Source organism: Myxine glutinosa, chromosome 6, assembly GCF_964187855.1.
Source record: "Myxine glutinosa chromosome 6, kmMyxGlut1.1, whole genome shotgun sequence".
Classification (NCBI taxonomy): Eukaryota; Metazoa; Chordata; class Myxini; order Myxiniformes; family Myxinidae; genus Myxine; species Myxine glutinosa.
In genome coordinates, this window is record NC_136266.1 from 156,581,574 (window position 1) to 156,606,792 (window position 25,219).

The following is a 25,219-nucleotide window of genomic DNA, read 5'->3' on the forward strand; positions in this document are numbered from 1 at the left end:
CGAAAAGTGGTTTTTCAACACTAACACAAGTGCGAAAAGTGGTTTTTCAACACTATCACAAGTGCAAAAAGTGTTTTTTCCGCACTAATACAAGTGCAAAAGTGGTTTCCTGCACCAACACAAGTGCGAAAAGTGGTTTTTCAACACTATCACAAGTGCAAAAAGTGTTTTTTCTACACTAATACAAGTGCAAAAGTGGTTTCCTGCACCAACACAAGTGCGAAAAGTGGTTTTTCAACACTAACACAAGTGCGAAAAGTGGTTTTTCAACACTAACACAAGTGCGAAAAGTGGGTTTTCCACACTAACACAAGTGCAAAAGTGGTTTCCTGCACCAACACAAGTGCGAAAAGTGGTTTTTCAACACTAACACAAGTGCGAAAAGTGGTTTTTCAACACTAACACAAGTGCGAAAAGTGGTTTTTCAACACTAACACAAGTGCGAAAAGTATTTTTTCCACACTAATACAAGTGCAAAAGTGGTTTCCTGCACCAACACAAGTGCGAAAAGTGGTTTTTCAACACTAACACAAGTGCGAAAAGTGGTTTTTCCACACTAATACAAGTGCAAAAGTGGTTTCCTGCACCAACACAAGTGCGAAAAGTGGTTTTTCAACACTAACACAAGTGCGAAAAGTGGTTTTTCAACACTATCACAAGTGCAAAAAGTGTTTTTTCCGCACTAATACAAGTGCAAAAGTGGTTTCCTGCACCAACACAAGTGCGAAAAGTGGTTTTTCAACACTATCACAAGTGCAAAAAGTGTTTTTTCTACACTAATACAAGTGCAAAAGTGGTTTCCTGCACCAACACAAGTGCGAAAAGTGGTTTTTCAACACTAACACAAGTGCGAAAAGTGGTTTTTCAACACTAACACAAGTGCGAAAAGTGGGTTTTCCACACTAACACAAGTGCAAAAGTGGTTTCCTGCACCAACACAAGTGCGAAAAGTGGTTTTTCAACACTAACACAAGTGCGAAAAGTGGTTTTTCAACACTAACACAAGTGCGAAAAGTGGTTTTTCAACACTAACACAAGTGCGAAAAGTGGTTTTTCAACACTAACACAAGTGCGAAAAGTATTTTTTCCACACTAATACAAGTGCAAAAGTGGTTTCCTGCACCAACACAAGTGCGAAAAGTGGTTTTTCAACACTAACACAAGTGCGAAAAGTGGTTTTTCCACACTAATACAAGTGCGAAAAGTTGTTTTTCCACACTAATACAAGTGCAAAAGTGGTTTTTCAACACTAACACAAGTGCGAAAAGTCGTTTTTCAACACTAACACAAGTGCGAAAAGTGTTTTTTCCACACTAATACAAGTGCAAAAGTGGTTTTTCAACACTAACACAAGTGCGAAAAGTGGTTTTTCAACACTAACACAAGTGCGAAAAGTGTTTTTTCCACACTAATACAAGTGCAAAAGTGGTTTCGTGCACCAACACAAGTGCGAAAAGTGGTTTTTCAACACTAACACAAGTGCGAAAAGTGTTTTTTCCACACTAATACAAGTGCAAAAGTGGTTTCCTGCACCAACACAAGTGCGAAAAGTGGTTTTTCAACACTAACACAAGTGCGAAAAGTGGTTTTTCAACACTAACACAAATGCGAAAAGTGGTTTTTCCACACTAATACAAGTGCAAAAGTGGTTTCCTGCACCAACACAAGTGCGAAAAGTGGTTTTTCAACACTAACACAAGTGCGAAAAGTGTTTTTTCCACACTAATACAAGTGCAAAAGTGGTTTCCTGCACCAACACAAGTGCGAAAAGTGGTTTTTGAACACTAACACAAGTGCGAAAAGTGGTTTTTCGACACTAACACAAGTGCGAAAAGTGTTTTTTCCACAATAATACAAGTGCAAAAGCGGTTTCCTGCACCAACACAAGTGCGAAAAGTGGTTTTTCAACACTAACACAAGTGCGAAATGTGGTTTTTCAACACTATCACAAGTGCAAAAAGTGTTTTTTCCACACTAATACAAGTGCGAAAAGTAGTTTTTCAACACAAACACAAGTGCGAAAAGTGTTTTTTCCACACTAATACAAGTGCAAAAGTGGTTTCCTGCACCAACACAAGTGCGAAAAGTGGTTTTTCAACACTAACACAAGTGCGAAAAGTGGTTTTTCAACACTAACACATGCGCGAAAAGTGGTTTTTCCACACTAATACAAGTGCAAAAGCAGTTTCCTGAACCAACACAAGTGCAAAAAGTGGTTTTTCAACACTAACACAAGTGCGAAAAGTGGTTTTTCAACACTATCACAAGTGCAAAAAGAGTTTTTTCCACACTAATACAAGTGCAAAAGTGGTTTCCTGCACCAACATAAGTGCGAAAAGTGGTTTTTCAACACTAACACAAGTGCGAAAAGTGGTTTTTCAACACTAACACAAGTGCGAAAAGTGGTTTTTCAACACTAACACAAGTGCGAAAAGTGGTTTTTCCAAACTAATACAAGTGCAAAAGTGGTTTCCTGCACCAACACAAGTGCGAAAAGTTGCTTTTCAACACTAACACAAGTGCGAAAAGTGGTTTTTCAACACTATCACAAGTGCAAAAAGTGTTTTTTCCACACTAATACAAGTGCAAAAGTGGTTTCCTGCACCAACACAAGTGCGAAAAGTGGTTTTTCAACAATAACACAAGTGCGAAAAGTGGTTTTTCAACACTAACACAACTGTGAAAAGTGGTTTTTCCACATTAATACAAGTGCAAAAGTGGTTTCCTGCACCAACACAAGTGCGAAAAGTGGTTTTTCAACACTAACACAAGTGCGAAAAGTGGTTTTTCAACACTAACACAAGTGCGAAAAGTGGTTTTTCCACACTAATACAAGTGCAAAAGTGGTTTCCTGCTCCAACACAAGTGCGAAAAGTGGTTTTTCAACACTAACACATGTGCGAAAAGTGGTTTTTCAACACTAACACAAGTGCGAAAAGTGGTTTTTCAACACTAACACAAGTGCGAAAAGTGGTTTTTCAACACTAACACAAGTGCGAAAAGTGGTTTTTCCACACTAACACAAGTGCAAAAGTTGTTTCCTGCACCAACACAAGTGCGAAAAGTGGTATTTCAACACTGACACAAGTGCGAAAAGTGGTTTTTCAACACTATCACAAGTGCGAAAAGTGTTTTTTCCACAATAATACAAGTGCAAAAGTGGTTTCCTGCACCAACACAAGTGCGAAAAGTGGTTTTTCAACACTAACACAAGTGCGAAAAGTGGTTTTTCAACACTAACACAAGTGCGAAAAGTGGTTTTTCAACACTAACACAAGTGCGAAAAGTGGTTTTTCCACACTAATACAAGTGCAAAAGTGGTTTCCTGCACCAACACAAGTGCGAAAAGTGGTTTTTCAACACTAACACAAGTGCGAAAAGTGGTTTTTCAACACTAACACAAGTGCGAAAAGTGGTTTTTCCACACTAATACAAGTGCAAAAGTGGTTTCCTGCACCAACACAAGTGCGAAAAGTGGTTTTTCAACACTAACACATGTGCGAAAAGTGGTTTTTCAACACTAACACAAGTGCGAAAAGTGGTTTTCCACACTAATACAAGTGCAAAAGTGGTTTCCTGCACCAACACAAGTGCGAAAAGTGGTTTTTCAACACTAACACAAGTGCGAAAAGTGGTTTTTCAACACTAACACAAGTGCGAAAAGTGGTTTTTCCACACTAATAGAAGTGCAAAAGCGGTTTCCTGCACCAACACAAGTGCGAAAAGTGGTTTTTCAACACTAACACAAGTGCGAAAAGTGGTTTTTCAACACTATCACAAGTGCAAAAAGTGTTTTTTCCACACTAATACAAGTGCAAAAGTGGTTTCCTGCACCAACACAAGGGAGAAAAGTGGTTTTTCAACACTAACACAAGTGCGAAAAGTGGTTTTTCAACACTAACACAAGTGCGAAAAGTGGTTTTTCAACACTAACACAAGTGCGAAAAGTGGTTTTTCCAAAATAATACAAGTGCAAAAGTGGTTTCCTGCACCAACACAAGTGCGAAAAGTGGCTTTTCAACACTAACACAAGTGCGAAAAGTGGTTTTTCAACACTATCACAAGTGCAAAAAGTGTTTTTTCCACACTAATACAAGTGCAAAAGTGGTTTCCTGCACCAACACAAGTGCGAAAAGTGGTTTTTCAACAATAACACAAGTGCGAAAAGTGGTTTTTCAACACCAACACAACTGTGAAAAGTGGTTTTTCCACACTAATACAAGTGCAAAAGTGGTTTCCTGCACCAACACAAGTGCGAAAAGTGGTTTTTCAACACTAACACAAGTGCGAAAAGTGGTTTTTCCAAACTAATACAAGTGCAAAAGTGGTTCCCTGCACCAACACAAGTGCGAAAAGTGATTTTTCAACACTAACACAAGTGCGAAAAGTGGTTTTTCAACACTACCACAAGTGCAAAAGTCGTTTTTCCACACTAATACAAGTGCAAAAGTGGTTTCCTGCACCAACACAAGTGCGAAAAGTGGTTTTTCAACACTAAGACAAGTGCGAAAAGTGGTTTTTCAACACTAACACAAGTGCGAAAAGTGGTTTTTCCACACTAATACAAGTGCAAAAGTGGTTTCCTGCACCAACACAAGTGCGAAAAGTGGTTTTTCAACACTAACACAAGTGCGAAAAGTGGTTTTTCAACACTATCACAAGTGCAATAAGTGTTTTTTCCACACTAATACAAGTGCAAAAGTGGTTTCCTGCACCAACACAAGTGCGAAAAGTGGTTTTTCAACACTAACACAAGTGCGAAAAGTGGTTTTTCAACACTAACACAAGTGCGAAAAGTGGTTTTTTCACACTAATACAAGTGCAAAAGTGGTTTCCTGCACCAACACAAGTGTGAAAAGTGGTTTTTCAACACTAACACAAGTGCGAAAAGTGGTTTTTCAACACTATCACAAGTGCAAAAAGTGTTTGTTCCGCACTAATACAAGTGCAAAAGTGGTTTCCTGCACCAACACAAGTGCGAAAAGTGGTTTTTCAACACTAACACAAGTGCGAAAAGTGGTTTTTCAACACTATCACAAGTGCAAAAAGTGTTTTTTCTACACTAATACAAGTGCAAAAGTGGTTTCCTGCACCAACACAAGTGCGAAAAGTGGTTTTTCAACACTAACACAAGTGCGAAAAGTGGTTTTTCAACACTAACACAAGTGCGAAAAGTGGTTTTTCCACACTAACACAAGTGCAAAAGTGGTTTCCTGCACCAACACAAGTGCGAAAAGTGGTTTTTCAACACTAACTCAAGTGCGAAAAGTGGTTTTTCAACACTAACACAAGTGCGAAAAGTGGTTTTTCAACACTAACACAAGTGCGAAAAGTGTTTTTTCCACACTAATACAAGTGCAAAAGTGGTTTCCTGCACCAACACAAGTGCGAAAAGTGGTTTTTCAACACTAACACAAGTGCGAAAAGTGGTTTTTCCACACTAATACAAGTGCGAAAAGTTGTTTTTCCACACTAATACAAGTGCAAAAGTGGTTTTTCAACACTAACACAAGTGCGAAAAGTGGTTTTTCAACACTAACACAAGTGCGAAAAGTGGTTTTTCAACACTAACACAAGTGCGAAAAGTGGTTTTTCAACACTAACACAAGTGCGAAAAGTGGTTTTTCAACACTAACACAAGTGCGAAAAGTATTTTTTCCACACTAATACAAGTGCAAAAGTGGTTTCCTGCACCAACACAAGTGCGAAAAGTGGTTTTTCAACACTAACACAAGTGCGAAAAGTGGTTTTTCCACACTAATACAAGTGCGAAAAGTTGTTTTTCCACACTAATACAAGTGCAAAAGTGGTTTTTCAACACTAACACAAGTGCGAAAAGTCGTTTTTCAACACTAACACAAGTGCGAAAAGTGTTTTTTCCACACTAATACAAGTGCAAAAGTGGTTTTTCAACACTAACACAAGTGCGAAAAGTGGTTTTTCAACACTAACACAAGTGCGAAAAGTGTTTTTTCCACACTAATACAAGTGCAAAAGTGGTTTCGTGCACCAACACAAGTGCGAAAAGTGGTTTTTCAACACTAACACAAGTGCGAAAAGTGTTTTTTCCACACTAATACAAGTGCAAAAGTGGTTTCCTGCACCAACACAAGTGCGAAAAGTGGTTTTTCAACACTAACACAAGTGCGAAAAGTGGTTTTTCAACACTAACACAAATGCGAAAAGTGGTTTTTCCACACTAATACAAGTGCAAAAGTGGTTTCCTGCACCAACACAAGTGCGAAAAGTGGTTTTTCAACACTAACACAAGTGCGAAAAGTGTTTTTTCCACACTAATACAAGTGCAAAAGTGGTTTCCTGCACCAACACAAGTGCGAAAAGTGGTTTTTGAACACTAACACAAGTGCGAAAAGTGGTTTTTCGACACTAACACAAGTGCGAAAAGTGTTTTTTCCACAATAATACAAGTGCAAAAGCGGTTTCCTGCACCAACACAAGTGCGAAAAGTGGTTTTTCAACACTAACACAAGTGCGAAATGTGGTTTTTCAACACTATCACAAGTGCAAAAAGTGTTTTTTCCACACTAATACAAGTGCGAAAAGTAGTTTTTCAACACAAACACAAGTGCGAAAAGTGTTTTTTCCACACTAATACAAGTGCAAAAGTGGTTTCCTGCACCAACACAAGTGCGAAAAGTGGTTTTTCAACACTAACACAAGTGCGAAAAGTGGTTTTTCAACACTAACACATGCGCGAAAAGTGGTTTTTCCACACTAATACAAGTGCAAAAGCAGTTTCCTGAACCAACACAAGTGCAAAAAGTGGTTTTTCAACACTAACACAAGTGCGAAAAGTGGTTTTTCAACACTATCACAAGTGCAAAAAGAGTTTTTTCCACACTAATACAAGTGCAAAAGTGGTTTCCTGCACCAACATAAGTGCGAAAAGTGGTTTTTCAACACTAACACAAGTGCGAAAAGTGGTTTTTCAACACTAACACAAGTGCGAAAAGTGGTTTTTCAACACTAACACAAGTGCGAAAAGTGGTTTTTCCAAACTAATACAAGTGCAAAAGTGGTTTCCTGCACCAACACAAGTGCGAAAAGTTGCTTTTCAACACTAACACAAGTGCGAAAAGTGGTTTTTCAACACTATCACAAGTGCAAAAAGTGTTTTTTCCACACTAATACAAGTGCAAAAGTGGTTTCCTGCACCAACACAAGTGCGAAAAGTGGTTTTTCAACAATAACACAAGTGCGAAAAGTGGTTTTTCAACACTAACACAACTGTGAAAAGTGGTTTTTCCACATTAATACAAGTGCAAAAGTGGTTTCCTGCACCAACACAAGTGCGAAAAGTGGTTTTTCAACACTAACACAAGTGCGAAAAGTGGTTTTTCAACACTAACACAAGTGCGAAAAGTGGTTTTTCCACACTAATACAAGTGCAAAAGTGGTTTCCTGCTCCAACACAAGTGCGAAAAGTGGTTTTTCAACACTAACACATGTGCGAAAAGTGGTTTTTCAACACTAACACAAGTGCGAAAAGTGGTTTTTCAACACTAACACAAGTGCGAAAAGTGGTTTTTCAACACTAACACAAGTGCGAAAAGTGGTTTTTCCACACTAACACAAGTGCAAAAGTTGTTTCCTGCACCAACACAAGTGCGAAAAGTGGTATTTCAACACTGACACAAGTGCGAAAAGTGGTTTTTCAACACTATCACAAGTGCGAAAAGTGTTTTTTCCACAATAATACAAGTGCAAAAGTGGTTTCCTGCACCAACACAAGTGCGAAAAGTGGTTTTTCAACACTAACACAAGTGCGAAAAGTGGTTTTTCAACACTAACACAAGTGCGAAAAGTGGTTTTTCAACACTAACACAAGTGCGAAAAGTGGTTTTTCCACACTAATACAAGTGCAAAAGTGGTTTCCTGCACCAACACAAGTGCGAAAAGTGGTTTTTCAACACTAACACAAGTGCGAAAAGTGGTTTTTCAACACTAACACAAGTGCGAAAAGTGGTTTTTCCACACTAATACAAGTGCAAAAGTGGTTTCCTGCACCAACACAAGTGCGAAAAGTGGTTTTTCAACACTAACACATGTGCGAAAAGTGGTTTTTCAACACTAACACAAGTGCGAAAAGTGGTTTTCCACACTAATACAAGTGCAAAAGTGGTTTCCTGCACCAACACAAGTGCGAAAAGTGGTTTTTCAACACTAACACAAGTGCGAAAAGTGGTTTTTCAACACTAACACAAGTGCGAAAAGTGGTTTTTCCACACTAATAGAAGTGCAAAAGCGGTTTCCTGCACCAACACAAGTGCGAAAAGTGGTTTTTCAACACTAACACAAGTGCGAAAAGTGGTTTTTCAACACTATCACAAGTGCAAAAAGTGTTTTTTCCACACTAATACAAGTGCAAAAGTGGTTTCCTGCACCAACACAAGGGAGAAAAGTGGTTTTTCAACACTAACACAAGTGCGAAAAGTGGTTTTTCAACACTAACACAAGTGCGAAAAGTGGTTTTTCAACACTAACACAAGTGCGAAAAGTGGTTTTTCCAAAATAATACAAGTGCAAAAGTGGTTTCCTGCACCAACACAAGTGCGAAAAGTGGCTTTTCAACACTAACACAAGTGCGAAAAGTGGTTTTTCAACACTATCACAAGTGCAAAAAGTGTTTTTTCCACACTAATACAAGTGCAAAAGTGGTTTCCTGCACCAACACAAGTGCGAAAAGTGGTTTTTCAACAATAACACAAGTGCGAAAAGTGGTTTTTCAACACCAACACAACTGTGAAAAGTGGTTTTTCCACACTAATACAAGTGCAAAAGTGGTTTCCTGCACCAACACAAGTGCGAAAAGTGGTTTTTCAACACTAACACAAGTGCGAAAAGTGGTTTTTCCAAACTAATACAAGTGCAAAAGTGGTTCCCTGCACCAACACAAGTGCGAAAAGTGATTTTTCAACACTAACACAAGTGCGAAAAGTGGTTTTTCAACACTACCACAAGTGCAAAAGTCGTTTTTCCACACTAATACAAGTGCAAAAGTGGTTTCCTGCACCAACACAAGTGCGAAAAGTGGTTTTTCAACACTAAGACAAGTGCGAAAAGTGGTTTTTCAACACTAACACAAGTGCGAAAAGTGGTTTTTCCACACTAATACAAGTGCAAAAGTGGTTTCCTGCACCAACACAAGTGCGAAAAGTGGTTTTTCAACACTAACACAAGTGCGAAAAGTGGTTTTTCAACACTATCACAAGTGCAATAAGTGTTTTTTCCACACTAATACAAGTGCAAAAGTGGTTTCCTGCACCAACACAAGTGCGAAAAGTGGTTTTTCAACACTAACACAAGTGCGAAAAGTGGTTTTTCAACACTAACACAAGTGCGAAAAGTGGTTTTTTCACACTAATACAAGTGCAAAAGTGGTTTCCTGCACCAACACAAGTGTGAAAAGTGGTTTTTCAACACTAACACAAGTGCGAAAAGTGGTTTTTCAACACTATCACAAGTGCAAAAAGTGTTTGTTCCGCACTAATACAAGTGCAAAAGTGGTTTCCTGCACCAACACAAGTGCGAAAAGTGGTTTTTCAACACTAACACAAGTGCGAAAAGTGGTTTTTCAACACTATCACAAGTGCAAAAAGTGTTTTTTCTACACTAATACAAGTGCAAAAGTGGTTTCCTGCACCAACACAAGTGCGAAAAGTGGTTTTTCAACACTAACACAAGTGCGAAAAGTGGTTTTTCAACACTAACACAAGTGCGAAAAGTGGTTTTTCCACACTAACACAAGTGCAAAAGTGGTTTCCTGCACCAACACAAGTGCGAAAAGTGGTTTTTCAACACTAACTCAAGTGCGAAAAGTGGTTTTTCAACACTAACACAAGTGCGAAAAGTGGTTTTTCAACACTAACACAAGTGCGAAAAGTGTTTTTTCCACACTAATACAAGTGCAAAAGTGGTTTCCTGCACCAACACAAGTGCGAAAAGTGGTTTTTCAACACTAACACAAGTGCGAAAAGTGGTTTTTCCACACTAATACAAGTGCGAAAAGTTGTTTTTCCACACTAATACAAGTGCAAAAGTGGTTTTTCAACACTAACACAAGTGCGAAAAGTGGTTTTTCAACACTAACACAAGTGCGAAAAGTGTTTTTTCCACACTAATACAAGTGCAAAAGTGGTTTTTCAACACTAACACAAGTGCGAAAAGTGGTTTTTCAACACTAACACAAGTGCGAAAAGTGTTTTTTCCACACTAATACAAGTGCAAAAATGGTTTCGTGCACCAACACAAGTGCAAAAAGTGGTTTTTTAACACTAACACAAGTGCGAAAAGTGTTTTTTCCACACTAATACAAGTGCAAAAGTGGTTTCCTGCACCAACACAAGTGCGAAAAGTGGTTTTTGAACACTAACACAAGTGCGAAAAGTGGTTTTTCGACACTAACACAAGTGCGAAAAGTGTTTTTTCCACACTAATACAAGTGCAAAAGCGGTTTCCTGCACCAACACAAGTGCGAAAAGTGGTTTTTCAACACTAACACAAGTGCGAAATGTGGTTTTTCAACACTATCACAAGTGCAAAAAGTGTTTTTTCCACACTAATACAAGTGCGAAAAGTGGTTTTTCAACACAAACACAAGTGCGAAAAGTGTTTTTTCCACACTAATACAAGTGCAAAAGTGGTTTCCTGCACCAACACAAGTGCGAAAAGTGGTTTTTCAACACTAACACAAGTGCGAAAAGTGGTTTTTCAACACTATCACAAGTGCAAAAAGTGTTTTTTCCACACTAATACAAGTGCAAAAGTGGTTTCCTGCACCAACACAAGGGAGAAAAGTGGTTTTTCAACACTAACACAAGTGCGAAAAGTGGTTTTTCAACACTAACACAAGTGCGAAAAGTGGTTTTTCAACACTAACACAAGTGCGAAAAGTGGTTTTTCCAAAATAATACAAGTGCAAAAGTGGTTTCCTGCACCAACACAAGTGCGAAAAGTGGCTTTTCAACACTAACACAAGTGCGAAAAGTGGTTTTTCAACACTATCACAAGTGCAAAAAGTGTTTTTTCCACACTAATACAAGTGCAAAAGTGGTTTCCTGCACCAACACAAGTGCGAAAAGTGGTTTTTCAACAATAACACAAGTGCGAAAAGTGGTTTTTCAACACCAACACAACTGTGAAAAGTGGTTTTTCCACACTAATACAAGTGCAAAAGTGGTTTCCTGCACCAACACAAGTGCGAAAAGTGGTTTTTCAACACTAACACAAGTGCGAAAAGTGGTTTTTCCAAACTAATACAAGTGCAAAAGTGGTTTCCTGCACCAACACAAGTGCGAAAAGTGGTTTTTCAACACTAACACAAGTGCGAAAAGTGGTTTTTCAACACTACCACAAGTGCAAAAGTCGTTTTTCCACACTAATACAAGTGCAAAAGTGGTTTCCTGCACCAACACAAGTGCGAAAAGTGGTTTTTCAACACTAAGACAAGTGCGAAAAGTGGTTTTTCAACACTAACACAAGTGCGAAAAGTGGTTTTTCCACACTAATACAAGTGCAAAAGTGGTTTCCTGCACCAACACAAGTGCGAAAAGTGGTTTTTCAACACTAACACAAGTGCGAAAAGTGGTTTTTCAACACTATCACAAGTGCAATAAGTGTTTTTTCCACACTAATACAAGTGCAAAAGTGGTTTCCTGCACCAACACAAGTGCGAAAAGTGGTTTTTCAACACTAACACAAGTGCGAAAAGTGGTTTTTCAACACTAACACAAGTGCGAAAAGTGGTTTTTTCACACTAATACAAGTGCAAAAGTGGTTTCCTGCACCAACACAAGTGTGAAAAGTGGTTTTTCAACACTAACACAAGTGCGAAAAGTGGTTTTTCAACACTATCACAAGTGCAAAAAGTGTTTGTTCCGCACTAATACAAGTGCAAAAGTGGTTTCCTGCACCAACACAAGTGCGAAAAGTGGTTTTTCAACACTAACACAAGTGCGAAAAGTGGTTTTTCAACACTATCACAAGTGCAAAAAGTGTTTTTTCTACACTAATACAAGTGCAAAAGTGGTTTCCTGCACCAACACAAGTGCGAAAAGTGGTTTTTCAACACTAACACAAGTGCGAAAAGTGGTTTTTCAACACTAACACAAGTGCGAAAAGTGGTTTTTCCACACTAACACAAGTGCAAAAGTGGTTTCCTGCACCAACACAAGTGCGAAAAGTGGTTTTTCAACACTAACTCAAGTGCGAAAAGTGGTTTTTCAACACTAACACAAGTGCGAAAAGTGGTTTTTCAACACTAACACAAGTGCGAAAAGTGTTTTTTCCACACTAATACAAGTGCAAAAGTGGTTTCCTGCAACAACACAAGTGCGAAAAGTGGTTTTTCAACACTAACACAAGTGCGAAAAGTGGTTTTTCCACACTAATACAAGTGCGAAAAGTTGTTTTTCCACACTAATACAAGTGCAAAAGTGGTTTTTCAACACTAACACAAGTGCGAAAAGTGGTTTTTCAACACTAACACAAGTGCGAAAAGTGTTTTTTCCACACTAATACAAGTGCAAAAGTGGTTTTTCAACACTAACACAAGTGCGAAAAGTGGTTTTTCAACACTAACACAAGTGCGAAAAGTGTTTTTTCCACACTAATACAAGTGCAAAAATGGTTTCGTGCACCAACACAAGTGCAAAAAGTGGTTTTTCAACACTAACACAAGTGCGAAAAGTGTTTTTTCCACACTAATACAAGTGCAAAAGTGGTTTCCTGCACCAACACAAGTGCGAAAAGTGGTTTTTGAACACTAACACAAGTGCGAAAAGTGGTTTTTCGACACTAACACAAGTGCGAAAAGTGTTTTTTCCACACTAATACAAGTGCAAAAGCGGTTTCCTGCACCAACACAAGTGCGAAAAGTGGTTTTTCAACACTAACACAAGTGCGAAATGTGGTTTTTCAACACTATCACAAGTGCAAAAAGTGTTTTTTCCACACTAATACAAGTGCGAAAAGTGGTTTTTCAACACAAACACAAGTGCGAAAAGTGTTTTTTCCACACTAATACAAGTGCAAAAGTGGTTTCCTGCACCAACACAAGTGCGAAAAGTGGTTTTTCAACACTAACACAAGTGCGAAAAGTGGTTTTTCAACACTAACACATGCGCGAAAAGTGGTTTTTCCACACTAATACAAGTGCAAAAGCGGTTTCCTGCACCAACACAAGTGCAAAAAGTGGTTTTTCAACACTAACACAAGTGCGAAAAGTGGTTTTTCAACACTATCACAAGTGCAAAAAGTGTTTTTTCCACACTAATACAAGTGCAAAAGTGGTTTCCTGCACCAACACAAGTGCGAAAAGTGGTTTTTCAACACTAACACAAGTGCGAAAAGTGGTTTTTCAACACTAACACAAGTGCGAAAAGTGGTTTTTCAACACTAACACAAGTGCGAAAAGTGGTTTTTCCAAACTAATACAAGTGCAAAAGTGGTTTCCTGCACCAACACAAGTGCGAAAAGTTGCTTTTCAACACTAACACAAGTGCGAAAAGTGGTTTTTCAACACTATCACAAGTGCAAAAAGTGTTTTTTCCACACTAATACAAGTGCAAAAGTGGTTTCCTGCACCAACACAAGTGCGAAAAGTGGTTTTTCAACAATAACACAAGTGCGAAAAGTGGTTTTTCAACACTAACACAACTGTGAAAAGTGGTTTTTCCACTAATACAAGTGCAAAAGTGGTTTCCTGCACCAACACAAGTGCGAAAAGTGGTTTTTCAACACTAACACAAGTGCGAAAAGTGGTTTTTCAACACTAACACAAGTGCGAAAAGTGGTTTTTCCAAACTAATACAAGTGCAAAAGTGGTTTCCTGCACCAACACAAGTGCGAAAAGTGGTTTTTCAACACTAACACAAGTGCGAAAAGTGGTTTTTCAACACTAACACAAGTGCAAAAAGTCGTTTTTCCACACTAATACAAGTGCAAAAGTGGTTTCCTGCACCAACACAAGTGCGAAAAGTGGTTTTTCAACACTAACACAAGTGCGAAAAGTGGTTTTTCAACACTAACACAAGTGCGAAAAGTGGTTTTTCCACACTAATACAAGTGCAAAAGTGGTTTCCTGCACCAACACAAGTGCGAAAAGTGGTTTTTCAACACTAACACAAGTGCGAAAAGTGGTTTTTCAACACTATCACAAGTGCAAAAAGTGTTTTTTCCGCACTAATACAAGTGCAAAAGTGGTTTCCTGCACCAACACAAGTGCGAAAAGTGGTTTTTCAACACTATCACAAGTGCAAAAAGTGTTTTTTCTACACTAATACAAGTGCAAAAGTGGTTTCCTGCACCAACACAAGTGCGAAAAGTGGTTTTTCAACACTAACACAAGTGCGAAAAGTGGTTTTTCAACACTAACACAAGTGCGAAAAGTGGGTTTTCCACACTAACACAAGTGCAAAAGTGGTTTCTTGCACCAACACAAGTGCGAAAAGTGGTTTTTCAACACTAACACAAGTACAAAAAGTGGTTTTTCAACACTAACACAAGTGCGAAAAGTGGTTTTTCAACACTAACACAAGTGCGAAAAGTGTTTTTTCCACACTAATACAAGTGCAAAAGTGGTTTTCTGCACCAACACAAGTGCGAAAAGTGGTTTTTCAACACTAACACAAGTGCGAAAAGTGGTTTTTCCACACTAATACAAGTGCGAAAAGTTGTTTTTCCACACTAATACAAGTGCAAAAGTGGTTTTTCAACACTAACACAAGTGCGAAAAGTCGTTTTTCAACACTAACACAAGTGCGAAAAGTGTTTTTTCCACACTAATACAAGTGCAAAAGTGGTTTTTCAACACTAACACAAGTGCGAAAAGTGGTTTTTCAACACTAACACAAGTGCGAAAAGTGTTTTTTCCACACTAATACAAGTGCAAAAGTGGTTTCGTGCACCAACACAAGTGCGAAAAGTGGTTTTTCAACACTAACACAAGTGCGAAAAGTGTTTTTTCCACACTAATACAAGTGCAAAAGTGGTTTCCTGCACCAACACAAGTGCGAAAAGTGGTTTTTCAACACTAACACAAGTGCGAAAAGTGGTTTTTCAACACTAACACAAATGCGAAAAGTGGTTTTTCCACACTAATACAAGTGCAAAAGTGGTTTCCTGCACCAACACAAGTGCGAAAAGTGGTTTTTCAACACTAACACAAGTGCGAAAAGTGTTTTTTCCACACTAATACAAGTGCAAAAGTGGTTTCCTGCACCAACACAAGTGCGAAAAGTGGTTTTTGAACACTAACACAAGTGCGAAAAGTGGTTTTTCGACACTAACACAAGTGCGAAAAGTGTTTTTTCCACAATAATACAAGTGCAAAAGCGGTTTCCTGCACCAACACAAGTGCGAAAAGTGGTTTTTCAACACTAACACAAGTGCGAAATGTGGTTTTTCAACACTATCACAAGTGCAAAAAGTGTTTTTTCCACACTAATACAAGTGCGAAAAGTGTTTTTTCAACACAAACACAAGTGCGAAAAGTGTTTTTTCCACACTAATACAAGTGCAAAAGTGGTTTCCTGCACCAACACAAGTGCGAAAAGTGGTTTTTCAACACTAACACAAGTGCGAAAAGTGGTTTTTCAACACTAACACATGCGCGAAAAGTGGTTTTTCCACACTAATACAAGTGCAAAAGCAGTTTCCTGCACAAACACAAGTGCAAAAAGTGGTTTTTCAACACTAACACAAGTGCGAAAAGTGGTTTTTCAACACTATCACAAGTGCAAAAAGTGTTTTTTCCACACTAATACAAGTGCAAAAGTGGTTTCCTGCACCAACATAAGTGCGAAAAGTGGTTTTTCAACACTAACACAAGTGCGAAAAGTGGTTTTTCAACACTAACACAAGTGCGAAAAGTGGTTTTTCAACACTAACACAAGTGCGAAAAGTGGTTTTTCCAAACTAATACAAGTGCAAAAGTGGTTTCCTGCACCAACACAAGTGCGAAAAGTTGCTTTTCAACACTAACACAAGTGCGAAAAGTGGTTTTTCAACACTATCACAAGTGCAAAAAGTGTTTTTTCCACACTAATACAAGTGCAAAAGTGGTTTCCTGCACCAACACAAGTGCGAAAAGTGGTTTTTCAACAATAACACAAGTGCGAAAAGTGGTTTTTCAACACTAACACAACTGTGAAAAGTGGTTTTTCCACATTAATACAAGTGCAAAAGTGGTTTCCTGCACCAACACAAGTGCGAAAAGTGGTTTTTCAACACTAACACAAGTGCGAAAAGTGGTTTTTCAACACTAACACAAGTGCGAAAAGTGGTTTTTCCACACTAATACAAGTGCAATAGTGGTTTCCTGCTCCAACACAAGTGCGAAAAGTGGTTTTTCAACACTAACACAAGTGCGAAAAGTGGTTTTTCAACACTAACACAAGTGCGAAAAGTGGTTTTTCCACACTAATACAAGTGCAAAAGTGGTTTCCTGCACCAACACAAGTGCGAAAAGTGGTTTTTCAACACTAACACAAGTGCGAAAAGTGGTTTTTCAACACTAACCCAAGTGCGAAAAGTGGTTTTTCCACACTAATACAAGTGCAAAAGCGGTTTCCTGCACCAACACAAGTGCGAAAAGTGGTTTTTCAACACTAACACAAGTGCGAAAAGTGGTTTTTCAACACTATCACAAGTGCAAAAAGTGTTTTTTCCACACTAATACAAGTGCAAAAGTGGTTTCCTGCACCAACACAAGTGCGAAAAGAGGTTTTTCAACACTAACACAAGTGCGAAAAGTGGTTTTTCAACACTAACACAAGTGCGAAAGGTGGTTTTTCAACACTAACACAAGTGCGAAAAGTGGTTTTTCCAAAATAATACAAGTGCAAAAGTGGTTTCCTGCACCAACACAAGTGCGAAAAGTGGCTTTTCAACACTAACACAAGTGCGAAAAGTGGTTTTTCAACACTATCACAAGTGCAAAAAGTGTTTTTTCCACACTAATACAAGTGCAAAAGTGGTTTCCTGCACCAACACAAGTGCGAAAAGTGGTTTTTCAACAATAACACAAGTGCGAAAAGTGGTTTTTCAACACTAACACAACTGTGAAAATTGGTTTTTCCACACTAATACAAGTGCAAAAGTGGTTTCCTGCACCAACACAAGTGCGAAAAGTGGTTTTTCAACACTAACACAAGTGCAAAAAGTGGTTTTTCCAAACTAATACAAGTGCAAAAGTGGTTTCCTGCACCAACACAAGTGCGAAAAGTGGTTTTTCAACACTAACACAAGTGCGAAAAGTGGTTTTTCAACACTAACACAAGTGCGAAAAGTCGTTTTTCCACACTAATACAAGTGCAAAAGTGGTTTCCTGCACCAACACAAGTGCGAAAAGTGGTTTTTCAACACTAACACAAGTGCGAAAAGTGGTTTTTCAACACTAACACAAGTGCGAAAAGTGGTTTTTCCACACTAATACAAGTGCAAAAGTGGTTTCCTGCACCAACACAAGTGCGAAAAGTGGTTTTTCAACACTAACACAAGTGCGAAAAGTGGTTTTTCAACACTATCACAAGTGCAATAAGTGTTTTTTCCACACTAATACAAGTGCAAAAGTGGTTTCCTGCACCAACACAAGTGCGAAAAGTGGTTTTTCAACACTAACACAAGTGCGAAAAGTGGTTTTTTCACACTAAAACAAGTGCAAAAGTGGTTTCCTGCACCAACACAAGTGCGAAAAGTGGTTTTTCAACACTAACACAAGTGCGAAAAGTGGTTTTTCAACACTATCACAAGTGCAAAAAGTGTTTTTTCCGCACTAATACATGTGCAAAAGTGGTTTCCTGCACCAACACAAGTGCGAAAAGTGGTTTTTCAACACTAACACAAGTGCGAAAAGTGGTTTTTCAACACTATCACAAGTGCAAAAAGTGTTTTTTCTACACTAATACAAGTGCAAAAGTGGTTTCCTGCACCAACACAAGTGCGAAAAGTGGTTTTTCAACACTAACACAAGTGCGAAAAGTGGTTTTTCAACACTAACACAAGTGCGAAAAGTGGTTTTTCAACACTAACACAAGTGCGAAAAGTGTTTTTTCCACACTAATACAAGTGCAAAAGTGGTTTTCTGCACCAACACAAGTGCGAAAAGTGGTTTTTCAACACTAACACAAGTGCGAAAAGTGGTTTTTCCACACTAATACAAGTGCGAAAAGTTGTTTTTCCACACTAATACAAGTGCAAAAGTGGTTTTTCAACACTAACACAAGTGCGAAAAGTCGTTTTTCAACACTAACACAAGTGCGAAAAGTGTTTTTTCCACACTAATACAAGTGCAAAAGTGGTTTTTCAACACTAACACAAGTGCGAAAAGTGGTTTTTCAACACTAACACAAGTGCGAAAAGTGTTTTTTCCACACTAATACAAGTGCAAAAGTGGTTTCGTGCACCAACACAAGTGCGAAAAGTGGTTTTTCAACACTAACACAAGTGCGAAAAGTGTTTTTTCCACACTAATACAAGTGCAAAAGTGGTTTCCTGCACCAACACAAGTGCGAAAAGTGGTTTTTCAACACTAACACAAGTGCGAAAAGTGGTTTTTCAACACTAACACAAATGCGAAAAGTGGTTTTTCCACACTAATACAAGTGCAAAAGTGGTTTCCTGCACCAACACAAGTGCGAAAAGTGGTTTTTCAACACTAACACAAGTGCGAAAAGTGTTTTTTCCACACTAATACAAGTGCAAAAGTGGTTTCCTGCACCAACACAAGTGCGAAAAGTGGTTTTTGAACACTAACACAAGTGCGAAAAGTGGTTTTTCGACACTAACACAAGTGCGAAAAGTGTTTTTTCCACAATAATACAAGTGCAAAAGCGGTTTCCTGCACCAACACAAGTGCGAAAAGTGGTTTTTCAACACTAACACAAGTGCGAAATGTGGTTTTTCAACACTATCACAAGTGCAAAAAGTGTTTTTTCCACACTAATACAAGTGCGAAAAGTGTTTTTTCAACACAAACACAAGTGCGAAAAGTGTTTTTTCCACACTAATACAAGTGCAAAAGTGGTTTCCTGCACCAACACAAGTGCGAAAAGTGGTTTTTCAACACTAACACAAGTGCGAAAAGTGGTTTTTCAACACTAACACATGCGCGAAAAGTGGTTTTTCCACACTAATACAAGTGCAAAAGCAGTTTCCTGCACAAACACAAGTGCAAAAAGTGGTTTTTCAACACTAACACAAGTGCGAAAAGTGGTTTTTCAACACTATCACAAGTGCAAAAAGTGTTTTTTCCACACTAATACAAGTGCAAAAGTGGTTTCCTGCACCAACATAAGTGCGAAAAGTGGTTTTTCAACACTAACACAAGTGCGAAAAGTGGTTTTTCAACACTAACACAAGTGCGAAAAGTGGTTTTTCAACACTAACACAAGTGCGAAAAGTGGTTTTTCCAAACTAATACAAGTGCAAAAGTGGTTTCCTGCACCAACACAAGTGCGAAAAGTTGCTTTTCAACACTAACACAAGTGCGAAAAGTGGTTTTTCAACACTATCACAAGTGCAAAAAGTGTTTTTTCCACACTAATACAAGTGCAAAAGTGGTTTCCTGCACCAACACAAGTGCGAAAAGTGGTTTTTCAACAATAACACAAGTGCGAAAAGTGGTTTTTCAACACTAACACAACTGTGAAAAGTGGTTTTTCCACATTAATACAAGTGCAAAAGTGGTTTCCTGCACCAACACAAGTGCGAAAAGTGGTTTTTCAACACTAACACAAGTGCGAAAAGTGGTTTTTCAACACTAACACAAGTGCGAAAAGTGGTTTTTCCACACTAATACAAGTGCAATAGTGGTTTCCTGCTCCAACACAAGTGCGAAAAGTGGTTTTTCAACACTAACACAAGTGCGAAAAGTGGTTTTTCAACACTAACACAAGTGCGAAAAGTGGTTTTTCCACACTAATACAAGTGCAAAAGTGGTTTCCTGCACCAACACAAGTGCGAAAAGTGGTTTTTCAACACTAACACAAGTGCGAAAAGTGGTTTTTCAACACTAACCCAAGTGCGAAAAGTGGTTTTTCCACACTAATACAAGTGCAAAAGCGGTTTCCTGCACCAACACAAGTGCGAAAAGTGGTTTTTCAACACTAACACAAGTGCGAAAAGTGGTTTTTCAACACTATCACAAGTGCAAAAAGTGTTTTTTCCACACTAATACAAGTGCAAAAGTGGTTTCCTGCACCAACACAAGTGCGAAAAGAGGTTTTTCAACACTAACACAAGTGCGAAAAGTGGTTTTTCAACACTAACACAAGTGCGAAAGGTGGTTTTTCAACACTAACACAAGTGCGAAAAGTGGTTTTTCCAAAATAATACAAGTGCAAAAGTGGTTTCCTGCACCAACACAAGTGCGAAAAGTGGCTTTTCAACACTAACACAAGTGCGAAAAGTGGTTTTTCAACACTATCACAAGTGCAAAAAGTGTTTTTTCCACACTAATACAAGTGCAAAAGTGGTTTCCTGCACCAACACAAGTGCGAAAAGTGGTTTTTCAACAATAACACAAGTGCGAAAAGTGGTTTTTCAACACTAACACAACTGTGAAAATTGGTTTTTCCACACTAATACAAGTGCAAAAGTGGTTTCCTGCACCAACACAAGTGCGAAAAGTGGTTTTTCAACACTAACACAAGTGCAAAAAGTGGTTTTTCCAAACTAATACAAGTGCAAAAGTGGTTTCCTGCACCAACACAAGTGCGAAAAGTGGTTTTTCAACACTAACACAAGTGCGAAAAGTGGTTTTTCAACACTAACACAAGTGCGAAAAGTCGTTTTTCCACACTAATACAAGTGCAAAAGTGGTTTCCTGCACCAACACAAGTGCGAAAAGTGGTTTTTCAACACTAACACAAGTGCGAAAAGTGGTTTTTCAACACTAACACAAGTGCGAAAAGTGGTTTTTCCACACTAATACAAGTGCAAAAGTGGTTTCCTGCACCAACACAAGTGCGAAAAGTGGTTTTTCAACACTAACACAAGTGCGAAAAGTGGTTTTTCAACACTATCACAAGTGCAATAAGTGTTTTTTCCACACTAATACAAGTGCAAAAGTGGTTTCCTGCACCAACACAAGTGCGAAAAGTGGTTTTTCAACACTAACACAAGTGCGAAAAGTGGTTTTTTCACACTAAAACAAGTGCAAAAGTGGTTTCCTGCACCAACACAAGTGCGAAAAGTGGTTTTTCAACACTAACACAAGTGCGAAAAGTGGTTTTTCAACACTATCACAAGTGCAAAAAGTGTTTTTTCCGCACTAATACATGTGCAAAAGTGGTTTCCTGCACCAACACAAGTGCGAAAAGTGGTTTTTCAACACTAACACAAGTGCGAAAAGTGGTTTTTCAACACTATCACAAGTGCAAAAAGTGTTTTTTCTACACTAATACAAGTGCAAAAGTGGTTTCCTGCACCAACACAAGTGCGAAAAGTGGTTTTTCAACACTAACACAAGTGCGAAAAGTGGTTTTTCAACACTAACACAAGTGCGAAAAGTGGTTTTTCCACACTAACACAAGTGCAAAAGTGGTTTCCTGCACCAACACAAGTGCGAAAAGTGGTTTTTCAACACTAACAGAAGTGCGAAAAGTGGTTTTTCAACACTAACACAAGTGCGAAAAGTGGTTTTTCAACACTAACACAAGTGCGAAAAGTGTTTTTTCCACACTAATACAAGTGCAAAAGTGGTTTCCTGCACCAACACAAGTGCGAAAAGTGGTTTTTCAACACTAACACAAGTGCGAAAAGTGGTTTTTCCACACTAATACAAGTGCGAAAAGTTGTTTTTCCACACTAATACAAGTGCAAAAGTGGTTTTTCAACACTAACACAAGTGCGAAAAGTCGTTTTTCAACACTAACACAAGTGCGAAAAGTGTTTTTTCCACACTAATACAAGTGCAAAAGTGGTTTTTCAACACTAACACAAGTGCGAAAAGTGGTTTTTCAACACTAACACAAGTGCGAAAAGTGTTTTTTCCACACTAATACAAGTGCAAAAGTGGTTTCGTGCACCAACACAAGTGCGAAAAGTGGTTTTTCAACACTAACACAAGTGCGAAAAGTGGTTTTTCAACACTAACACAAATGCGAAAAGTGGTTTTTCCACACTAATACAAGTGCAAAAGTGGTTTCCTGCACCAACACAAGTGCGAAAAGTGGTTTTTCAACACTAACACAAGTGCGAAAAGTGTTTTTTCCACACTAATACAAGTGCAAAAGTGGTTTCCTGCACCAACACAAGTGCGAAAAGTGGTTTTTGAACACTAACACAAGTGCGAAAAGTGGTTTTTCGACACTAACACAAGTGCGAAAAGTGTTTTTTCCACAATAATACAAGTGCAAAAGCGGTTTCCTGCACCAACACAAGTGCGAAAAGTGGTTTTTCAACACTAACACAAGTGCGAAATGTGGTTTTTCAACACTATCACAAGTGCAAAAAGTGTTTTTTCCACACTAATACAAGTGCGAAAAGTGTTTTTTCAACACAAACACAAGTGCAAAAAGTGTTTTTTCCACACTAATACAAGTGCAAAAGTGGTTTCCTGCACCAACACAAGTGCGAAAAGTGGTTTTTCAACACTAACACAAGTGCGAAAAGTGGTTTTTCAACACTAACACATGCGCGAAAAGTGGTTTTTCCACACTAATACAAGTGCAAAAGCAGTTTCCTGCACAAACACAAGTGCAAAAAGTGGTTTTTCAACACTAACACAAGTGCGAAAAGTGGTTTTTCAACACTATCACAAGTGCAAAAAGTGTTTTTTCCACACTAATACAAGTGCAAAAGTGGTTTCCTGCACCAACATAAGTGCGAAAAGTGGTTTTTCAACACTAACACAAGTGCGAAAAGTGGTTTTTCAACACTAACACAAGTGCGAAAAGTGGTTTTTCAACACTAACACAAGTGCGAAAAGTGGTTTTTCCAAACTAATACAAGTGCAAAAGTGGTTTCCTGCACCAACACAAGTGCGAAAAGTTGCTTTTCAACACTAACACAAGTGCGAAAAGTGGTTTTTCAACACTATCACAAGTGCAAAAAGTGTTTTTTCCACACTAATACAAGTGCAAAAGTGGTTTCCTGCACCAACACAAGTGCGAAAAGTGGTTTTTCAACAATAACACAAGTGCGAAAAGTGGTTTTTCAACACTAACACAACTGTGAAAAGTGGTTTTTCCACATTAATACAAGTGCAAAAGTGGTTTCCTGCACCAACACAAGTGCGAAAAGTGGTTTTTCAACACTAACACAAGTGCGAAAAGTGGTTTTTCAACACTAACACAAGTGCGAAAAGTGGTTTTTCCACACTAATACAAGTGCAATAGTGGTTTCCTGCTCCAACACAAGTGCGAAAAGTGGTTTTTCAACACTAACACAAGTGCGAAAAGTGGTTTTTCAACACTAACACAAGTGCGAAAAGTGGTTTTTCCACACTAATACAAGTGCAAAAGTGGTTTCCTGCACCAACACAAGTGCGAAAAGTGGTTTTTCAACACTAACACAAGTGCGAAAAGTGGTTTTTCAACACTAACCCAAGTGCGAAAAGTGGTTTTTCCACACTAATACAAGTGCAAAAGCGGTTTCCTGCACCAACACAAGTGCGAAAAGTGGTTTTTCAACACTAACACAAGTGCGAAAAGTGGTTTTTCAACACTATCACAAGTGCAAAAAGTGTTTTTTCCACACTAATACAAGTGCAAAAGTGGTTTCCTGCACCAACACAAGTGCGAAAAGAGGTTTTTCAACACTAACACAAGTGCGAAAAGTGGTTTTTCAACACTAACACAAGTGCGAAAGGTGGTTTTTCAACACTAACACAAGTGCGAAAAGTGGTTTTTCCAAAATAATACAAGTGCAAAAGTGGTTTCCTGCACCAACACAAGTGCGAAAAGTGGCTTTTCAACACTAACACAAGTGCGAAAAGTGGTTTTTCAACACTATCACAAGTGCAAAAAGTGTTTTTTCCACACTAATACAAGTGCAAAAGTGGTTTCCTGCACCAACACAAGTGCGAAAAGTGGTTTTTCAACAATAACACAAGTGCGAAAAGTGGTTTTTCAACACTAACACAACTGTGAAAATTGGTTTTTCCACACTAATACAAGTGCAAAAGTGGTTTCCTGCACCAACACAAGTGCGAAAAGTGGTTTTTCAACACTAACACAAGTGCAAAAAGTGGTTTTTCCAAACTAATACAAGTGTAAAAGTGGTTTCCTGCACCAACACAAGTGCGAAAAGTGGTTTTTCAACACTAACACAAGTGCGAAAAGTGGTTTTTCAACACTAACACAAGTGCGAAAAGTCGTTTTTCCACACTAATACAAGTGCAAAAGTGGTTTCCTGCACCAACACAAGTGCGAAAAGTGGTTTTTCAACACTAACACAAGTGCGAAAAGTGGTTTTTCAACACTAACACAAGTGCGAAAAGTGGTTTTTCCACACTAATACAAGTGCAAAAGTGGTTTCCTGCACCAACACAAGTGCGAAAAGTGGTTTTTCAACACTAACACAAGTGCGAAAAGTGGTTTTTCAACACTATCACAAGTGCAATAAGTGTTTTTTCCACACTAATACAAGTGCAAAAGTGGTTTCCTGCACCAACACAAGTGCGAAAAGTGGTTTTTCAACACTAACACAAGTGCGAAAAGTGGTTTTTTCACACTAATACAAGTGCAAAAGTGGTTTCCTGCACCAACACAAGTGCGAAAAGTGGTTTTTCAACACTAACACAAGTGCGAAAAGTGGTTTTTCAACACTATCACAAGTGCAAAAAGTGTTTTTTCCGCACTAATACATGTGCAAAAGTGGTTTCCTGCACCAACACAAGTGCGAAAAGTGGTTTTTCAACACTAACACAAGTGCGAAAAGTGGTTTTTCAACACTATCACAAGTGCAAAAAGTGTTTTTTCTACACTAATACAAGTGCAAAAGTGGTTTCCTGCACCAACACAAGTGCGAAAAGTGGTTTTTCAACACTAACACAAGTGCGAAAAGTGGTTTTTCAACACTAACACAAGTGCGAAAAGTGGTTTTTCCACACTAACACAAGTGCAAAAGTGGTTTCCTGCACCAACACAAGTGCGAAAAGTGGTTTTTCAACACTAACACAAGTGCGAAAAGTGGTTTTTCAACACTAACACAAGTGCAAAAAGTGGTTTTTCAACACTAACACAAGTGCGAAAAG